Source organism: Cetorhinus maximus, chromosome 21 (genome assembly GCF_964194155.1).
Source record: "Cetorhinus maximus chromosome 21, sCetMax3.hap1.1, whole genome shotgun sequence".
In the NCBI taxonomy this organism is placed as follows: domain Eukaryota; kingdom Metazoa; phylum Chordata; class Chondrichthyes; order Lamniformes; family Cetorhinidae; genus Cetorhinus; species Cetorhinus maximus.
Window position 1 is genome coordinate 19,327,438 of NC_135899.1, and position 10,158 is coordinate 19,337,595.

Below are 10,158 nucleotides of genomic sequence, written 5' to 3' on the forward strand. Positions count from 1 at the left end.
TGGTAGCATGTCAGAATCCATGAGGAAAGGCATCATCACCCTCATCTACAAGCACAAGGGGGAAAGAGAGGAAATTACAAATTGGCGACTCATCTCACTGTTGAATGTGGACTATAAGATTCTGTCCAAGGTCATCGCCAATTGGGTCAAGTCTGCTCTGCAGTTGGTGATCCACCCTGACCAGACCTGCACTGTGCCCGGCAGGAAGATCTCGGACAGCCTTGCACTGCTCAGGGATACGATTACCTATGTACAGGACAGGGGTGTGGATACCTGCCTCATCAGCCTGGATCAGGAGAAGGCCTTTGACAGAATATTGCACACCTACATGGTGGATGTGCTCTGCAAAGTGGGGTTTGGGGAGGGAATCCGCAACTGGATCCAACTGCTCTACACTAACATCAGTAGCGCAGTCTCAAATCAATGGGTGGGAATCAGAAAGTTTTCCAATTAAATCTGGAGTCAGGCAGGGCTTCCCTCTCTTCCCTGTTCTGTTTGTGTGTTGCATAGAACCCTTTGCTGAGTCCATCAGGGCATAAGAGGAGTGACGATCCCAGGCAGTGGAGGCACTCAGGTCAAAGATTCCCTGTACATGGACGATGTCACTGTCTTCTGCTCTATTCTGCTGTCGGTGCGCAGACTGATAAACATCTGCGACCAGTTTGAACTGGCCTGGGGAGCCAAGGTAAATCATGGGAATAGTGAGGCCATGTTCTTTGGGAACTGGGCTGACTGATCCTTTGTCCCCTTCACCGTCAGGTCAGATGGCCTGAAGGTGCTGGGGATATGGTTCGGAGGGACCGGGGCATGCGTTAGAAACTGGAAGGAGCGAGTGTCTATGGTGGAAAGAAAACTGGGCATGTGGCAGCGACTCTCCCTCTCCATTGTGGGTAAGAATCTGGTCAACAGGTGTGAGACACTCTCGCTGTTGCTGTACGTGGCGCAGGCCTGGCCCATTCCAGACTCCTGAGCGATGGCGATCACCTGAGCCATCTTTCGCTTTATCTGGAGTTCGAAAATGAATCATGTCCACAGGGATGCCTCTAGATAATGGGGAGAAAACGTGCCCAACATCGCCCTTATCATGATGGCCACCTTTGTGTGCGGCTGCATCAAGCTGTGTGTAGATCCTGGGTACGCAAACACCAAGTGTCACTACGTGCTGAGGTTCTACCTGTCCCCGGTGTTGCGAAGGATGGGTCTGGCTACGCTGCCGCGGAATGCTCCAAGTAGTTGGACCGTGCCGTACCACCTGTCCCTTGTGGAAAAATTTATGCAGAGAAACTCCTTTGACCACAAGTCCATCAGGCAGTAGTCGGCACGTAATGTTTTAGAGGCCCTGCAGGAAAAGGAGATGTTGGATCCTGTCCAATGGTTCTCCAAGCAGACTGTCAAAGTCATGTGGCAGAATAGTTCATCGCCAGAACTTTCCAAAAGGCACCAAGGTGCCTCCCAATCAGATCCTTCCTACACGCCAGGAGTCTCACCCTCCCTGCACCTTGCCCTCGAGGTGGCTGTGTGTGGTACGGGGGTGGCAAGAGACTTTTGTTCACCTCCTTGTGGATAGTGCCTTTACAAAGAAGGTCTGGAGAGAGATGCAGTGGTTTCTGTCGAGGTTCATCCCGAGCAGAGCTGTGTCACAGGACTCTGTGCTCTAAGGGCTGTTCCCAGGGACACACACCGAGACAAACACCAACTCCAGCTGGAGGATCATCAACTCAGTGAACAACGCTCTTTGGTCTGCACGAAACTTGTTGGTCTTCCAGTGCAAAGAGTTGTCCCTGACCGAGTGTTGCTGACTGGCACATTCCAAGGTCCAGGACTATGTGCTGAGAGACACACTAAAGCTTGGAGCAGCCGCCGCAAAGGCGCAATAGGGAAAGGTCGCTGTCTAAGACCTTTCTGTCATAGTGCACCGAGAGACTGGGAATTGTATCGACCCCTCGGGCTGTCCGGCTCACATTGAATGTATGCAGTGAATACTAAATGTATCATAATTGTATTGAAGCACCCTCAGAGTGCAACAGGATGTATGTTGATAACTCCAATACCATTGCACTTTCCGACTGTCTGTAATGACCATATTGAAATAACTGTAATATTCATTGATTGTATTGAAGCAGCTCTTGATCCATGTCTAAAAGTTGAATTTGATTGCACTTTTTGTGATGGCGATTTAGAAATGTTTTGTAATGTTCTTCCAGATATTTAATGAATAAAGTATATTTGTCCAAAAAAATATTGTTCTCCCAGGACGAGGTCAGCCCATTGCACTTCGAGTGTGCTGACACCTGCGATGTCCCCAAATGCGGGATTCTCGACTGTAAAATTTGTGGGAGCGGGAGGACTGCATTTGCGCTCTCCTCTGATTAACTAATTAATGTCAGATTTTACTGTAACATATTTCTTCACCAACAGAGACCGTTGTTGCATGTACTACAAAGTACTCGAAAAATTAACACATAAAGGACACATGTATATGGAGAAGCAAATAGTGTTAACGTTTCGAGGTCCAAGATCGCCAACATCCGCAGTGTTTTGCTTTTATTTTAACGTTGGCATTTGAGGTCGCTCTGCACTCACTGCATTTATCATGATTTCCTCTCTGCTTGTGTACTAACGTTCATCGGCCAGCAAAGGGTGGCATAAGCAAGAGAAACGGTTTTGAGGAAGAGACGCTTTTTAAATTCATTCACCCAGAAACAAATGATTCCCCCATTGCAGCAGCGAGCTGCTTCTAAAATGTCTTTAGGCTTTTAACTCCCAATGCCAAATCGGCTCCTGAAATGATCTTTTTCATTTTTCTTTTATTATTTATTCAATTCCCTTTTGAACAGCATCTGGTTCACAGAATGTGAGGGGGCAAGATAATATCATTGTCGTCTACACAGGCTGAACACGTCAGGATCAACAGCAGAAGAGCTAAAGGATTCCCAAAAGATATTGGGCGACTGGTGCAGAATCAGGTTCAACTTCTGTCTTCATCAATTAGAGTTCATGTCATTTCGACAACACCCTCCATGCCTAAATATCCGTCCCTGGCCTGCTGCAATGTTCCAGTGAAGCTCAACGCAAACTGGAGGAACAGCACCTCATCTTCCGATTAGGCACTTATCAACCTTCCGGGCTTAACATTGAGTTCAACAACTTTAGCGCATGACCTCTCTCCCCCATCCTTAGCCCCTTTCCGATCCCCCTTTTTTCTAATAATTTGTCATTTTTAAAATATATATTTTTAAAATATATTTTCCTTTTCCCACCAATTTCTATTAATGTTAAATTTATTCCATCCATTGTTTTATCTCCAGTTTTTAGCCTATTTCGATCCCTTCCCCTCACCCCACACCCACTCGGGCCATTTGTCACTTCTTCGTCTTGCTTTCTACCCTTAATGCCACCATTAGCACATTCCTTAGATAATATCATTACCATAAAAATCCTTTGTCCCTTTGTCTATGACATGTTTGGCAATCTCTTCTTTGCCTCCACCTGTCACTGGCCCTCTATCCAGCTTCACCTGTCCCAGCCCCATCAACCAGCTTATATTTCACCTCATTTCTATTTTTCTTTAGTTCTGATGAAGAGTCATACGGACTCGACACTACAACCATATTCATCTTCGCAGATGCTGTCCGACCTGCTAAGTTTTTCCAGCTATTTTTGGTTTTTTTTACAGAATCCATAGACCACTTCATCATCAGGTGCAGAGAAAAGGGGACGTTCTGTGATTTTTCAAATGCAGAGCTAGCAGGCAGAATTGCTGAGTTGGTGATCACATCCACTCCCATGGAAGGATTCCAGGAAGATCTGTTAGACAAGCTGAAAAGGTGTAGCATTCAAGAGCGGCTGAAGAGGATGGTTGTAAGTACAAAGCGATCCTCACAGTTTGATTAAACTTACAGGTCCAAGGTACAACCCAGTTGTTGAAGCACTCACTAGGAAACCCAAACCTAGCAGGACATGTGGAGGGTGTGGCCTTTTGCATGCACCAAGGAAATTCCCAGCTTTTCATCGATTCTGTAAGGCATGTGGCAGAAAGGGCCTTTGGCAGAGGCTGTGCACTTGAGCAAAGGCTGATGCAGCTACAAAGAGCCGTGTGCTGATCCAAACAACCCGCTTGCAACAGGTAGTTTTCAGCAATGAGGATGGCCAGCTGGTATCCCGCCAGAAACATATACACGAAGCAATTGACAAACAAGAAAATGACGATGTGCACAATGAGATGGAGTGTGAAGAGCACCTATTTCACACCGTCAATCTTATGGAAAGCATTGATGCCATCTCACCATCTGAAGTGTTTGCCAAGATTCGAATTAGCTGCCCTAAGAAAGTTGGTAAGGATTCATTATTGGTCAAGATTGACACAGGGGCAAGTGCCAACATGCTACCCCTACTAATTCTAAAAGACACATATCTGCAGACATGGCAAAACCCACTGCTGTGAAACACTCAGCATACAACAGCTCACAAATTCCATGTGCAGGATCATACTCCTGGACTGTAAGTACAGTCAATCCTCCTGGTGACACAGATGTTCTACATCATGGAGACTCCAGCCCAGAGTCTCTAGGTGTATCAGCATGCCATGACCTCACACGAGCAACAATCCATGGAATCAATCAGACCTCACAAGGCAGATCAAACTCATAAATGACGCCTGTCACCTCAGATCATGAACTAAAAGCGAAATATCCAGGATCTTTAGACATAATTGTCAATTAAAAGTGAGCTGCAACATTACGCTTGCAGGAGAATGCAAGTCTGTCAATTTATCCAGAACATTTTGTGCAAAACAAATGCTAGCAGCTACAAGAAGAAATGGTGAAAGGTGACACTACAGAAACTGTGGAAAACGGATGGCCTGATTCAATTCAGTATCTCCACGAGCACATAAGATCATTTTGGCCATATTGGGACAAGTCAGGCACCTCCCGGTAAGTCATTTCTAAAGGCAGGCAGCCGATCAAACTGGAATCTTTATGACCTGATATTAGCTTGATCTAATGGCCCAGATGAATGAATGACTTGCACAGTGAAATCCCTAATTCTCAAATGTAGACAGACCAAGCAAGATCTACCCATTGCAATGTTACATCCAAGAGTGATACCTTTAAGTGGAATTATTCTATAACTGGCACAGATCTTGTTAGGTCGACCAATGCATACCAATTTACGGATTCTTACCCATTCTACTGTCTCAAAGACTAGAGAGCAAGTTTTAAAACTGCACGAGAAGACGGCCAATGTCTTGATAAAAATGTGGGTACAGAGCTGCCAAGTTTACAGTTGGGACAAGTTCACATCCAGGGGCCCACAGAAGGGTACGTGGCAACCAGCCGAGGCATCAAAGATTGGTTCAGAACCAGGGTCCTATGAAGTAATGACACAAAAAGGCACAATGGTGAGACGTAACTGAGGAGAAATCAGATCTATTCCAGCTCCTCAACCACTGGACATTCCTATTGACTTTAGGACAAGATCCCTAATGAAACCAGAAACATTATCCAAGTCTCAGAATCGGGCAGGTCACTGTGAGCAATTAAATACACCTCCAGATAAAGTTACCATCATAGGATCTGGGTGTACCAGCAGATTGCCTTTACCCTTCAGGGACTCATAGATTCATCTGTTCTATACGCTGATGTAATGGTAACTAAACATGAACATGTATTGTAATTAGTTACACTTCTTTGGAAGGGGTTAAAGTATCTTTAAAAAGGAGGAATGCTGTAATATGCCTTTAAGAGATAGCTGCCTATCATCACTAGAAGGGAAATGTGTCATGCTACCTAGCTTTAGTTTCACTTTTGATATTGAGCAGAGCACACAACAGTCAGTTCTGCTGCTGATGCCTTCAAGCTTTCTATCCATGTATATCTGTTCCCATGTTCCTCATCTCAATAAATGAACCCACAGCATGTTTACACAATCACTTATGTGCAATTGATGCCTTTATATCATTGTAAAATCACCAACATGGAGTGCAAGATAATGTACCTGTACAGGCGAGCAAGGCTCCCCGGTGTCCCTAGGTGGTTCACACAGTGAATGAGGGGGAGAGAGCACTGTGTAAGATAATGTACAGGTGAGTGAGCCTCAGTGCAGCAACTCAGTATCTGGTTTTCTTCAATATTTGTGCATTTTCCCCTCAATTATTTTCTGTTTTATCATTTAATTTTCTTTTCCCCAGACAACGTACCAGGGAATGTTTGATATGAAATGAGAATTGTAAATCTATTTGTAAACTGTTTGTGAGCATACTGAATTGCCTCAGAATGTCATAGCCAGGCATTAAACATCATAGAACTGTGTTGCACTTTATGTGATGTCAAATTGGAACTGTCGTGTAATTTACCTTAACTTTATGAATAAAGTTTATATTTTGAAAACAATAGTATTACAGTTTCTAGTACCTGTCGAACAGGAATTGACGTTTACCTCAGTCTGGGTCATGCCTGCAGACAGACCGAAGATGTTCTGCAAAGCGATCACCCAGTCTAAGTTTGGTATCTCCAATGTAGATGTGACATCATTGGGAGCAGCAAATGCAGTAGACCAAATTGAGGGAGTGCAAGTGAAGCACTTCTTCACTTGAAAGGAGTATTTGGGCCCTTGGACCGTGAGGAGTAGGGGGGGCTAAAGGGACAGGCATTGCACCTTCTGTGATTGTATGCGAAGGTGCCATGGGAGGGGGCTGAGGTGTTGGGAATGATGGAGGACTGGACCAAGGTGTCCCAGAGGGAACAGTCCCTACGGAATGCCGACAGGGGTGGGAGATGGAGTGAGGATGCGTTTGGGGGATGGCATCATGCTGGAGTTTGTGGAAATGGCAGAATTTTTTAAATCCTCTCTGCAGCCTCCCCAGTTCCTCTATCCTTTTTAATAATAAATTGACCAGAGCCACGTGCAGTACTGTAAGTATGATCTAACCAATGTTTGAAATAAATTTAGCTTAACTTCCCTAATTTTCAATTTGATCCCTTCAAAAAGAAGCCCTCCTGCTTGGTTTGTTTCTCTTCAGCCTTTCCCTACCCAGTATTGACTGACTGACTGTTTCTCTCTCTCTCACACACACACACACACACACACACGCACACACACACACACACACACGCAAGCACACATGCACATATATAGACACATGTCATCCATTTATAAATTGTGTTTCTGATTCTGAAGTTCAAACCATTAATGCAAATTATCAACAACAGTGGGCCCAGTACTGATCCTTGTCAAATACTATTTCCCACTTTCTGCCACTCTGAATAACTACCCTCTGCTTTCTACCTGCTAGCAATCCATTCTTCCCTTCTCCGCTGACTCCATATTCTCTGACTTTATTCAGTAGCCTATTGTAAGAGGCATTGTCAAAGGCCTTTTGAAAATCCAGGTAACTTGCATCTACTACATTACCATTGTCTACTGTCGCTGTTACCTCTTCCAAAAAAATCATAACTTTGGTCAAGAGAGATTTTCCTTTTTGAAATCCATGCTAATGATTTGTTTCTTTTTGTTAGAAGTTCTTCCTCTCTCTAGTAGGGATTGCATTATTTCTTCTAGCACCAACATTAGTTGACTGATCTACTATTCCCTGGGTACATTCTGTTCTGCCTTTTTAAGAACATGAATTACATTTGCTCTCTGCCAGTCCTCTAGCACTACACCTTTTCCTCAAAAACATATTTCAAATCTGCAGTAATACCTCTGCTATCTATTCCCTAGATTTATTTTAAATGTGTGGGTGTGAAACTTCTGGGCCAGGGCTTTATCCTCTTTGAGTTTGATTCGATCCCTTTTCTCTTATTTTAATTGCACTTACCTGAAAAGTTAGATCATCATTCAATATCATATCTACCTGTTCTAGCTCCCTGTTAAACACTGTAATTAAGTAATCAATTAATTTATTTAGAAAAATATACTTTATTCATAAAATATCTAAAAGGACATTACAAAACATTTCTAAATTGCCATCACAAAAGGTGCAATCAGATTAAACTTTTAAACAGGGATCATGAGGTGCATCAATACAATTAATGAATATTACAATCATTTCAATCTGTACATGACAGTCAGACAGTGCAATGGTATTGGAGTTATCAACCTACATCATGTTGCACTCTGAGGTGCTTCAATACAATAATGATACATTTAGTATTAACTACATACATTCATTGTGAGCCGTACAGCCAGAGGGGTCGAGTAATCATTTAATATTTCTGCCCTATCTCTATCCTTATCTGTGGCATTATCCTATCTATCCCTTAATGGTCCTATTTCCATCCCAGCCTTCCTATTTTTATTTATGTGCCTGAAAAATATTTTATTTTTTACCTTCCTTTTCAGAGTTTGATGTTTCAGAGTCATATCAAACAGTTGAATTTACATATTAAAGGGAAAATTAAAGGAGAATGAAAAGCTATGTGAGGAGAGGGCCATGTAAGATCTAACAGGAGTGGAAAAACATAGAAAAATAGAAGCAGGAGTAGCTCATTCGCCCTTCGAGCCTCCTCCACCATTCAATATGATCATGCCTGATCCTCAATCTCAGCGCCATAGTCTCGATCTCTCCCCAGCCCCTTTGACGACTTTAGTGTCCAGATATCTACCTAATTCCTTCTTCAACATATTCAGTGAATTGGCCTTCACAGCCCTCGGTGGCAGAGAATTAACCACCCTCTGAGCAAAGAGGATTCTCCTCCTTTCAGTACTGGAGGCCTACTCTGTATCCTAAGATTGAGACCCCTTGTTCTAGACCCTGCAGCCAGAGGAAACATCATTCCTGTATCCAGTCTGTCCAGCCCAGTCAGAATTTTACATGTTTCAATGAGATCCCCTCTCATTCTTCTAAACTCGTGTGAATACAGGCCTAATCGACCCAATGTCTTTTCATACGACAATCCCAGGAATCAGTCTGGTAAACCTTCGCTGCACTGCCTGTATGGCAAGTTTTCTTTCTCCGCTCAGGAGATCAAAACTGCACACAATACTCCAGGTGTGGTCTCACCAAGGACCTGTATAGCTGCAGGAAGACATACTTACCCCTGTACTCAAGTCCTCTTGCAACTGCTTGCTGCACTTGCATGCTTGCTTTCAGTGATTGGTATGCAAGGACACCCAGATCCCTTTGTACATCAACAATTCCCAATCTGACACCATTTAAATAATATTCTGTTTTTCCTTGGGAAGTGAATAACTTCACACTTATCCACGTTGTACTACATCTGACATGTATTCTCCCACTCACTCAACTCGTCTAAATTGCCTTGAGGCCTCTTAACATCCTACTCCCCGCTCACATTCCTGTCTTCAAGAATCCACCAGCCATTTGTCCATAAGTCTGCTATGTAAAGTAACTGATGTTGGGGAGGCCATTTGGAATTCCACTGTCAAGTGGGTACTGTGTTAACTTGCTGGTTTTTTTTAAATTCTAAAATCTATTTTGTTCTGTTGCCTTAATAGGGGATGTGTAGCTGGGAATCAGGTTAATATTAGGAATGTTAGGTGTTGGTATAGGAGTAAGTAATTTATAGTCTGAATTATGTGTTTGAAATCTTTTTTTTTGTTCATAAGTACTCTAACTTAATTTTTAAGATCTCTAAAGTCTTAGTGGACTCATTATTTCTGAATTTAGTGCACACATCTTCTCATAATAAATACAAATTGTAAAACCATTGTGATAGAGCGACCAAATTTCCCGCGGGGATGTGGTCCGCCCAGCACATATCATCTGCCATGTCATAACACCGACCTCTTGGGAACAACACTGTAAAACTACTCCAGTCTGAAAAATAACCATTCACCATACCTGTTTCTGCTGCTGAGGCAAATTCATATTCATACTGTCACTGCCCATTTCATCCCGTGGGCTTCAAATTTTCATGTTAGCCTATTATATGACTTTTTTCAAATGCCTTTTTGGAATTCTATAAATACCACATTAGCCATATTACCCTATCAATCCTACCTGTTACCACATTAGAAAACTCAATCAAGTTGGTTGGACACATTTCTTTTGAAAAATCCGGGCTGGCTTTCCTTAAGTACTCCACACAATTGTCTACGTGTTTTTTAACTGTGCCCAAGGTTATCACTTCTAAAAGCTTTCCCAGAACAGAGGTTAAACTGTCTTACCTGGAGCTGCTGGATTTATTCTTAGAC

At 43.1% G+C, this 10,158-nt stretch overlaps 1 non-coding gene across 1 annotated transcript; it reads left to right on the forward strand.

The window, feature by feature from the left end:
• Positions 1-2,204: 2,204 nt before the first annotated feature.
• LOC144696209 (U1 spliceosomal RNA) lies at positions 2,205-2,366 on the forward strand. The gene has a single exon (XR_013580121.1). It is a non-coding gene; the product is annotated as a U1 spliceosomal RNA (small nuclear RNA).
• Positions 2,367-10,158: the final 7,792 nt, after the last annotated feature.